This window comes from Pongo pygmaeus, chromosome 15 (assembly GCF_028885625.2).
Source record: "Pongo pygmaeus isolate AG05252 chromosome 15, NHGRI_mPonPyg2-v2.0_pri, whole genome shotgun sequence".
NCBI lineage: Eukaryota > Metazoa > Chordata > Mammalia > Primates > Hominidae > Pongo > Pongo pygmaeus.
Genome location: NC_072388.2, coordinates 51,835,789 through 51,847,509, shown reverse-complemented (window position 1 = coordinate 51,847,509; position 11,721 = coordinate 51,835,789). Strand labels below are relative to the sequence as shown.

At 40.7% G+C, this 11,721-nt stretch overlaps 1 long non-coding RNA gene across 1 annotated transcript; it reads right to left on the bottom strand.

Annotated features, from left to right (window-relative positions):
- Positions 1 to 1,733: 1,733 nt before the first annotated feature.
- LOC134738147 (uncharacterized) lies at positions 1,734 to 10,354 on the bottom strand. Its single transcript, XR_010123712.1, has 3 exons — positions 10,022 to 10,354; positions 3,715 to 3,818; positions 1,734 to 1,867 (listed from the first exon to the last, which is right to left on the bottom strand). It is a non-coding gene; the product is annotated as an uncharacterized LOC134738147 (long non-coding RNA).
- Positions 10,355 to 11,721: the final 1,367 nt, after the last annotated feature.

The following is an 11,721-nucleotide window of genomic DNA, read 5'->3' as shown; positions in this document are numbered from 1 at the left end:
CCTTTAATGTTTTCATACATTAAAATTTATTCATACAGAATAAATTCTACTCTCATGAGCATGCCATTAGGGGTCCTCCCTGATCAGGTACAAACTTTGGCACAAGTGGCATGCAATTATTGTTTTACTTTTTGCTACTGTACCAGATGAAGTCTTTATCCTATTCTCGTAACAATTTTCAAGTTTTCATTTCCTCTTTTGTTAATTTACGTTCATAATTTCTGCTGTTTTCTAATGGAAGCTTATTATGATTTCCAGTCTGTAAATAGGACTTCTTTATTTATTGAGGTTTATAATCTTGTATCAGTCATATTTATGACAACACTTTCAGAGTTTGTTGTGATATTAACTTATGGGTGATGTTAGAAAGTCAAAAAGTTTATAGCTTAATTGATAGGCCAGAGTTTGTCTTGCATATAATTTATGTCTAGAATCTGTTTTTGGAAGCTTTCCCTCTCATCCTCTGTTCTTCCCATTTTCTACCAGATTCCTATGAAACTACTAGAGTTTTCCAGTCTCAGGTATTTAATACTCTGACATTGGCTGGTCTTCAGACTTTAGACCCTTCATGCCTTTACCAATCTGCTAAATAATTCAGAGTTTATTAGGTTAATAGTAAAGGAGCTACCTTTTCCCCTCTGGATGGCAGAGTTTCCTTTGTGTCTGAAGTGCTTTAGCTGGGCCTGGGCCCTAAGATTTTTGAAACCTGGGTGATAGAAGTGAGGAAGTTGTCATTTAAGAGTTGCAGATTCTGGCTGGGTGCAGCGGCTCAATGCCTGTAATCCTAGCACTTTGGGAGGCCAAGGCAAGTGGATCACTTGAGGTCAGGAGTTCAAGACCAGCCTGGCCCACGTGGTGAAACCTCATCTCTACTAAAAATACAAAAAACTAGCTAGGTGTAGCAATGCATGCCTGTAATCCCAGCTACTCAGGAGACTGAGGCAGGAGGATCACTTGAAGTTTCAGGTGAAAGGCATGGCTCAGAGCTGGGGGTGTCCACTCCTCCCTACTCAGCTTGGCACCTGGATGGTGGAGCCAGAGGGAATCAGAAGACCATGCTCTTGGCAAGGCCACCACCAATATCAGGAGGGTACAGCATCATTACCAAGGCAACAACGAGATTCCTTCAAGCTACTTGGAGGACAGGCAGGGCATATGGGTAAACACAGTGTTGCTAGACTAGCAGGAAAGGAACATGGTTGGCTTGGATGATTACTGTAGTGGACAGACTGTAAGCAGATATAAGCTATGCTTTGGGAGACGACAGGAATATTTGGGAAATATTTGGCTAGCAATCAATTAAGTGGGGGCTTAAGTTATATTTGGAGCATTAGAAAGTTAATATGACCTCATTTATATCTAGTGAAAAGCCTGGTCATACCAGCTGCACACATTTGAAAATACACATACAGGCTGGGTGCAGTGGCTCATGCCTATAATCCCAGCACTTTGGGAGGGTGAGGCTGGTGGATCACCTGATGTCAGGAGTTCAAGACCAGCCTGACCAACATGGTGAAACCCTGTCTCTACTAAAAATACAAAATTAGCTGGTCATGGTGGTGCCTGTAATCCCAGCTACTTGGGAGGCTGAGGCAGGAGAATCACTTGAACCCAGGAGGCAGAGGTTGCAATGAGTCAAGATCATGCCATTGCACTCCAGCCTGGGCAACAAGAGTGAAACTCCATCTTAATAAATAAACAAACAAACAAACAAACAAGGACAGAGTTCCTACCTTTGTTATGAATGTATGTCAAACCATGTAGGAAGGAAATGCCCTACTGAGGAAGTGTTTTAAAGCAGGTTGAGCCTTGCGATGTCCTTTCCATCAAAATCAGCACAATGACCGAGGACGAGCCCTTGATAGGACTATATGAGAATAATGATATCAGTACAGGTCATGGAATGAAACAAATACCTAGAAGTGCCCTCATTCGATTATATGGACTGAGTGGCCATTATGTGCAAGGCCCTGTGCTAGATGCTGAAGGAGCTATCAAAGTGCTTCCAATCAAATTGATTTAAGGAAGGCCATAGCTCTGATTATTGCTAGGGACTTAAGCCCACCCTTTAAATATGTTATGGCATCTGCTATATTTCGATGATTTTTAGATGGGGTCTTGCTAAGTTGCCCAGGCTGGTCTCGAACTCCTGGGCTCAAGCAATCCTCCCACCTCAGCCTCTCAAGTAGCTGGGACTAGAGGCATGCACCAACATGCCTGGCTCTAGATAATTATTGTTTTATACTGTTTGACCTCTCTAGTAATCTACACCTGCTCATCATTCCTGGCTTACTGTCTATTTTCCATTTTGTGTAGCTCTTTCATGACTTTGGGTCAGTAGGTACATGATTCTTTCTGCCTGGAATATTCTTCTACATTCCACCTCCACTCCCCTTTTCAGTTACCTTCTATTCATCTTTCAAGTCCTGGCTTGGGCCTCTGCTGTGGTTTGAATGTGCTCCCCAAATTTCATATATTGGAAACTTATTCCCCAAATTCATGTTGGTTGGAGGTAGGGCTTTGGGAGGTCATTAAGATTAGATAAGGTTATTAGGGTGGGGCCCGTGATGGGACTGTTCAGGCTTTATAAAATGAGGAAGAGAAATATCTGAGCTGACATGCATGCTCTTTCCTTTCACCATGTGATGTTTTCTGCCATGTTATGATCCAGCAAAATGGCCTTCACCAAATGCTGGTATTATGCTCTTGGACTTCCCAGCCTCCAGAGCCATGAGCTAAATAAATTTCTTTTCTGTTTTTCTTTTTTCTTCATATTTTTAAAATTTCATTTTCTTTTTTATTCTAATTTTTTTCCTTTATAAATTACTCAATCTGTGGCATTCAGTCATAGCAAAATAAAACAGATGAAGACAGTATCTCTTTTTCTGGGATGGCTTCTACAACTAAATGTTCCCATCCTCACCCCCAACTGATGGGTTGGTCATCCCTCTAAATATCATAATAGCACCCTTCAAGGTCCTTCTTAGGGCTTCTTTCACACTTTACAACAGCATATTTTCTACATTTTCCACCATATTGTAAGTCCTATAAGGGTCAGTCTATTATTGTCCCTGAAAGAGTACAGTCAACACTCAGTATCCATGGATCTACAGAGTTAACCAGCCACAGATAAAAAATGCGGTAGGCCTACAATGCTTGCATCTGTACTGAACATGTATGGGCCTTTTTTTGTCATTATTCCCTAAATAATACAGTATAACAAGTATTTACATAGCATTTACATTGTGTTTTATAATACAGGTATTATATTAATAAGTAATCTAGAGATGATTGAAAGTATACAGGAGGATATGCATGGGTTATATGCAAATACTGTGCTATGCTATACAAGGGACTTGAGCATTCACAAATTTTGGCATCTGTAGGGGGTCCTAGAACCAATCACCCACAGCTACTGAGGGATGACTGTACTTGGCTGATACATAGTAGACATTCAATACATATGTCTTCATTGGAGTTGACTTTTTGTCAATTACTCTAATAACTCATCACTCTTGAGAGAAGGATCATTTTCATTGTCCCTCATTTTACAAGTAGGAAAATATTGCCTGAAAATTATTTATAAGAGCTGAAACATGCTACTGTGCATAAAATTCTATTTGCATCTTTTTTCTCCCTAAGAATTCTATGTTTTCACCTGTGACTTAGACTGCTAGGTCATCAACCAGAAAACTCCAAGAAAGTTTCACTTACCTTAAAACTCATTTAGCTCTAATGGGGTTCTCACAGTTTTCATGACCTTTAAAGGAGATCAGAATTTGTAGGCACCAAAGAATCTCATGGGTTCCTGGATTCTTCTAAAGAAGATTTCAAACAAAGCACATTAAAGAGTGTGTTAAATTGACCAGGCACGGTGGCTTACGCCTATAATCCCAGCACTTTAAGAGGCCGAGGCGGGCGGATCACCTGAGGTCAGGAGTTCAAGACCAGCCTGGCCGACCTGGTGAAACCCTGTCTCTACTAAAAATAAAAAAATTAGCTGGGTGTGGTGGCAGGCACCTGTAATCCCAGCTACTTGGGAGGCTGAGGCAGGAGAATCTCTTGAACCTGGGAGGCAGAGGTTGCAGTGGGCCAAGATCATGCCATTGCACTCCAGTCTGGGGGACAAGAGCGAGACTTCATCTCAAAAAAAAAGAGTTGTTAAATTTTAGTTTTTAAAACTCCACGGATTGCCCCACTGGTATTAAGAAGGCCAGTACTATTAAGCAGGGGAGAGCACAAAGTTGCAACAAGGACTGCACATGATCTAGAATTCAGGTCTGTGGCCTTTCCAAGAAGTTGCACTAACGTGGAGAAGCCAAAAAGGGTTTATGAACAGCTTCAGAGAAGAGAACATGGGTAATTACAGGCCCTTTGAGGACTGAGAGGTTGAGTCCCTTTTCCTCATCTCTGTCTGGATTGGCCAACAATTCTGAGATGAACAAGGTTGAGTAACTAACATATCAGAGGAATAGAAAGAAATGCAAATAAGTAAGGTGTTTTAGATGCTGAATCTCACCAATTCTACTTTGTAAGACTTATAGATAAAAAGAAAGCAAGGGGAAAAAAACTTTTGAAAAATAGGAAGTCTTTTGTTGCATAACATGTTTGCTGTCAGCTATGGCAAGTGACAGTCATGGGAGGTACCACAAGAGCTTTCATACACATTAGCTCATTTTGTCTTCGATAATCTTTACCACAACAAAGTGAGGCAAGCATTGTTATTATTCCCATGTAACTGATGGTGAATCTGAGGCTCAAAGCTCACAGTCAGTCTTTCACAGGACTGAAAACTGAACTTGCTCTGTCTGCAATCTGCATATGACTTGTATGACACCTGTAGACAGTGATTTTATTCAACTATGTTAATTGTCTAAATTGATACAGTCCAGAAAGGAGAGGGCTGCTTGAAGTGAAATCTCTAAAAGCAGGTAGGTGTGATCAACATTAAATTATATTTTCCCTTTTATTTTACTTATTTTATTTTATTATTTCTTTTTGAGGCAGAATCTTGCTCTGTTGCCCAGGCTGGGGTGCAGTAGTGCAATCTCAGCTCACTTCAACCTCTGTCTCCCAGTTTCAAGTAATTCTCCTGCCTCAGCCTCCTGAGTAGCTGGAATTACAGGTGCCCACCACAACTAGCTAATTTTTGTATTTTAAGTAGAGACGGGGTTTCACAATGTTGACCAGGCTGGTCTTGAACACCTGACCTCAAGTGATCCCCCCTCCTTGGCCACCCAAAGTGCTGAGATTACAGGCGTGAGCCACAATGCCTGGCCTATTTTACTTATTTTTAAAAGCTATTTTTAATTCTACAAGTAACATATAAATATGTGCTCATCATATAAAGTTCAGATATAGAACTTAAGGTCTACCTTTATTTCCCCCTCACCATCCAGAATTAACTATGTGGATAGTTTGGAACATATCCATTCAAACATATCCTTTTATCAACAACTTGCATATATGTAGGTAAACATATAAAAATATATGCATATATGTATATATACACACAGTGTGGGAATGTTTGTGTTTTTAATGTAAAAATAAGATCAAACCATGGGTTATTCTGTAACTTGACATTTTCCCCTAATAAATAATATGTCTTTGAGTTCTTTCTGTCCCAGTACATTCTTTTTAGCTGTTTTTTTGTTTGTTTTTGTTTGTGTTTTTTTGATACAGAGTTTTGCTCTTGTTGCCCAGGCTGGAGTGCAATGGCGTGATGTCGACTCACTGCAGCCCCTGCCTCCCAGGTTCAAGCGATTCTCCTGCCTCAGCCTCCTGAGTAACCAGGATTATAGGCACCGCCACCATACCCGGCTAATTTTTTTGTATTTTTAGTGGAGACAGGGTTTCACCATGTTGGCCAGGCTGGTCTGAAACTCCTGACCTCAAGTGATCCAACCGCCTCAGCCTCCCAAAGCGCTGGGATTGCAGGCGTGAGCCACCATGCCCAGCTTAGCTCTTCTTTCCATAGTGTTCCATAGTCATGACGTACAATAGGCTATTTAACCATTCTGCTATTTTCATTCTTAGATCAAGATATTTTCTACTATAGAATAGTTTTCTGTTTTTAGTTTTTCTGGTTTTGATTTTTTGTTCTTGCTTGGTTTTCAAAACAGAGATAATATACTTTGGATTATGTTGTCTAATACCTTATATCTATGTCAGTAAGGGTTTAGGAGAGATAATCTCTCTCCCATTGGCTTCCCAAAAATATTTTTTGAAACAGCTATGATGTATCTGAGAAATTAAAGAGAAGAATATCTGTAGCAAAGTATTACAATAATATATTTATCAGGCCAGGTGTGGTAGCTCACACCTATAATCCCAGCACTTAAGGAGGCTAAAGCGGGTGTATCACTTGAGGTCAGGAGTTTAAGAACAGCCTGGCCAACATGGTGAAACCTCATCTCTACTTTAAAAAAAAAAAAAGGCCTAGTGTGGTGGCAGGCACCTGTACTCCCAGCTACTCGGGAGGCTGAGGCACGAGAATCACCTGAACCCAGGAGGCAGAGGTTGCAGTGAGGCAAGATTGCACCACTGCACTCCAGCCTGGGTGACAGCGAGACTCTCCCTCAAAAAATACATATATTTATTAATTTATATTTCATCTAAAATTCTAAAGATGAAAATAAGCAATTCCCTCTACTGAATAATGCTTTATTCCCTTGCTTACATATGAAGAACAAATATCAGTAACTAACTTTCATCTGATTGAGACTATGAATCACATAGCTAATCTGCTGGAAAGCTCAGAATCTAACTGTGGCCCATCTCTATTTTACAAATATATAGGGCTTTGCCCAGTATGTTTTATTCCTGATTTCTTATTTTTCTAACCTCAGTTTTCCCTTTTCTCCAATTTTCTCACATATATTTGTTGTTTTGCATGGTTTTTTTTTGTTTGTTTGTTTGTTTTTTAGGAGGATTCTTACTCTGTCACCCAGGCTGGAGTCAGTGGTGCGATCTCGGCTCACTGCAAGCTCCGTCTCCCAGATTCATGCCATTCTCCTGTCTCAGCCTCCCAAGTAGCTGGGATTACAGGCGTCTGCTACCACACTCAGCTAATTTTTGTATTTTTAGTAGAGATAGAGTTTTGCCATGTTGGCTGGAACTCCTGAGCTCAGGTGATCCACCTGTCTCGGCCTCCCAAAGTGTTGGGATTACAGGCGTGAGCCACCACACCTGGCCATTTCTGTTGTTTTAAACCATGCAGTGCAGCCCTAGGAAATGAATACACTGTCCCTCTATATCTTCTAAAGGTTTGTAATTAATATATCTCTCTCTCCTTTTTTTTTTTGAGATGAGATATCACTCTCACCCAGGCTGTGGCATGATCTCGGCTCACTGCAACCTTCGCCTCCCGGGTTCAAGCAATCCTCCCACCTCAGCCTCCTGAGTACCTGGGACTGTAGGCACACCACCACACCTGGGTAATTTTTGTTTTTGTTTTTTGTTTCGTTTTTGGTAGAGACAAGGTTTCGTCATGTTGCCCAGGCTGGTCACGAACTTCTAGGCTCCGGCGATCCTCCTGCCTCAGCCTCCCAAAGTGCTGGGATTACAGGCATGATCCACCTGGCCCAGAGGTTTATAATTTCTAACCTGAGAAGCACAGTCACATGAGTGATCAAAGTTTATAATTGTTAACCTGAGAAGCAGAGTAATATGAATAATCAAATGAAGGACTATTTGTGAGTTCTTACAGATGATTAAGAATTAGTATGAATCTGATGTTCTAAACTTTAGAAGTGAAGGAGTCACAAATGCAGGGCCATTGTTACTAATTTCTCATATTTAAAATACATGTTGCTGAATCTTGAAGATAAAATTTCTGAAGAATTTTGCTTTTCTACCATGCCATTTACATTTATTAATGGTATTATCCTAATGGCTATCTAGTATGGTTCAAATAACCCAGCGGGAGACCCACAAAAAGAATTTGTGAGCTTGTGAGTCTAGAATCATATGTATATATATACACACACACACACACACACATATATGTGTATATATATATATTTTTTTTTTTGAGATGGAGTTTCCCTCTTGTTGTCCAGGCTGGAGTGCAGTAGCATGATCTCGGCTCACTGCAACCTCTGCCTCCCGAGTTCATGTGATTCTCTTGCCTCAGTCTCCTGAGCAGCTGGGATTACAAGCACGCACCACCACGACCAGCTAATTTTGTATTTTTAGTAGAGATGGGGTTTCACCATGTTGGGCAGGCTGGTCTCGAACTCCTGACCTTGTGATCCACCCGCCTTGGCCTCCCAAAGTGCTGGGATTACAGGCGTGAGCCACCGTACCCGGCCTAGAATCATATTTTATTCAAGCTGAAACTTTAAATGAATTGCTGACTTATAATGTAAGGATAAACATACTTTTTTAAACAGCAGTTGCAAAAACAGTAAATCAATTCTGCTGTTCAGTCCTTTAAATGCTCAGCAAATTACTGACAGTTACATTAGTGGAAATAAATCCTTATTGGAACAAAGCTTCTCTTTTCTTTCCTTTTTAACTTATATATGAAAATACACATATGCAAGGTGCTGCCTCTAAGTCTTGCTCAGCATCATATTATGATTATCAATTACTTTTTATTGAAGGCTCATATGAGTCTGTGAACAAATATGTACTTTCAACTTACCTGTGGAGGTAGGAAAAAATCCTAGAGCACAGAAGTCATTAAATACATCTACAATGGGTGCATAATGTGGGCCTCACAGCAGCCGATAGCTGTGGCCCAACTCACTTTTCTATAATGAAAGGGCAGGAAGATGGCCAAATCTGTCTGATACAAACAAGCTGACAAGGATTTTGTGGCTGCCTCCACAGAGTATGCATCAATGTTGTATTGATTTATACTTTCTTTCATTTGAATATATACCTTCACCACCACTGACCTTTATTTCCAAAAGGAATAGAAAACATTTTTATAGGGTTTTGGTAAGTATGGTTTTGTGGATAGGCCTCTTATAAATCTTTAAGTAAATGCATTTCATAATTCTAAATTTTAAGTGTGATTTCAGTTAAAAATAAAAACACAATAGCACTAGACAATAAATATTTGTTGAATGAATAAATGGAAGGATTAATGACTTTATTCATTATGAATCCCTACGTTATTTCTGCCCATCTTGCTTCCTTTGGATTGTAATTTGATTTTGTTTATTGATCTGTCTGTAGGGAGAGAATGACCCCGTGGTAGTGATGCAGCTATAGTGGCATTACAATTATATTCCTCATACGAATTTAAAAGTTGGCATTGTGGTTTTATTTATAGACACCACTAGACTGTGAATGCTTCACTGTAGAGCCTAGCACAGTGCCTGAAATGTCCAGCGAATGTTCCCTGCTTCAGTCTAGGTTGCTATTTCATTTGGTCAGGGCATCAAATAAAACACTCTCATCTTTAAAAACTGGATAAGTGGTAATCCTAAAAATAAAAAGTGAAATAAAATTTAAGGTGTGGTGGATGGCTTATCGAACACGAGATACAGCAGATAGGGGCATGGTTATGTCTGCCCTCTTTCTTTCATTCTAAATAGATGTCTTCCATCATACACTTTGGATGAAGCTATTTCAAGTGCAGGTGTGGGATGTTGGCTCAGGATAAATTACTTGGCATCAAGCATTCCCTAATGTTACAAAGGTGAAGACAGGTTAAAATGAACAACATAGTGGCTTGTGCCTGTAATACTAGCTACTGGGGAGGCTGCAGCAGGAGGATTACTTGAGGCCAGGAGTTCGAGGCTGCAGTGAGCTAGGATTGGCCTACTATACTTCACCTGGGCAACAGCAAGACCCTATCTCTAAAATAATAAAATGAATAACAGGGACAAACTTTAAGAAAAGAAGAAAAGGGAAAGCACACAATTGCACTAAAACATCTTTGAGACGCATGGAGGAGATGGCCATTGTTACCAGATAGCTCTTGCCATATGCCTAATGGGGACAGGAAGGTGGTAGGATACACAGACGAGCTGTTTTAGTCTTTTGTAGTACAAACCAACTGGCTTACCTCTTTTTTTTTTACTCCACACCAGTAACTCCGTCAGGCTTGATTCCACATGCACCTGTTTCTTGCGGCAGCATGGCCCAGTAATGCCAGAAGTCTGAATCAATCACACTTATTTGCCTTACATGAAAGAGGCCTGGTCTTGCGTAATTATTAAAATACAGTGGAATGCTTTACATAGAGCCATGGAAGTTCAGATAATGCTATGTCCATTGTACACACTAATGATGTAGAGTGGTGAGGAGCCACCTGACACCTATTCTGGCAGGTGGGGACTAGAATAGATGCCCCAACCCATCTCCGTCTGGTCAGGATCATATTACCTGAGAAGACGATCTAGAAAACAAAAGGAGAGTAGGAACAGGAGGCATTAGATAAAACATGACTTTTTAAGCAGAAAAGTTGAGAAAAACAACATCATGACCTTTGCCTTGATATGGCTAGGGAGTAAAAAGAAAATAAACACATGCAGTCCACATGAAGTTAGATATTGTGCTCTCAAATATTTTCTGAGCACTGTCAGCCTGGGACCCAGTATATGGGTCTGCCATAGCCCAAGCTCACTTCCAAGGGGCAGAAGCAATCTCAGCCCACAAATGTTGATTGACATCTCCCCTCAACAAGGTCTAGACCAAGCTTGTCCAACCTGCAGCCCATGGGCCATATGCAGCCCAGGATGGCTTTGAATGTGGCCCAACACAAATTCATAAACTTTCTTAAAACAGTACGAGATTTTTTCGTGATTTTTTAAGCTCATCAGCTATCATCAGTGTTAGTGTATTTTATGTGTGACCCAAGACAATTCTTCTTCTTCCGATGTGGCCCAGGAAAGCCAAAAGATTACACACACCCGGCTCTAGACCAAGATAACGAGGTCAGCAAAGAATCTAGGATTCCCTTCTTCTGCCACCTGGGTTGTGTTGAGAATCAACATTTCCTTCAAAAATGATCACTCTACCTAAAAGGAGTGTGGCATTTCCCCAGTGAACCACAAGAGGATAATCGTCTCAAAATAACCAAATAAGCACACTTAAAAATAATAGAAACATTCATTCAATGCGAAACAGAAAGTACTTTTTTTTTTCCCAAGACGGAGTCTTGCTCTGTCGCCCAGGCTGGAGTGCAGTGGCGCGATCTCGGCTCACTACAAGCTCCGCCTCCCGGGTTCACGCCATTCTCCCGCCTCAGCCTCCCGAGTAGCTGGGACTACAGGCACCCGCCACCACACCCGGCTAATTTTTTGTATTTTTTTTAGTAGAGACAGGTTTCACCATGTTAGCCAGGATGGTCTCGATCTCCTGACCTCGTGATCCGTCCACCTTGGCCTCCCAAAATGCTGGGATTACAGGCGTGAGCCACCGCCCCCGGCCTTAGTACTTTTTTTTTTTTTTTTCTAACAGAGGATAATGTTAACGGAAATTGTGTAGTCAAGAGTTAAAATCTGGCCAAAATAATCTGACCAGATAGCTATATAGTTAGGCTACATTCTATCAAGAAACATAAAGGAATAGAGATATTTTAAATGTTGTGATATTCCTTATTTATAATCCCCTTCATAGTACTTTTCATACTGTACTATAACATAATGTATCTGTTTACTTGTCTGTATCCTCCTCTAGGCTGTAAGTTCCTTGAAGAAATAACTCACTCTCTCCTATTCTCTCTTATAGTAGAAGTTAGCATAGAGGTGCCTGGCATATAGG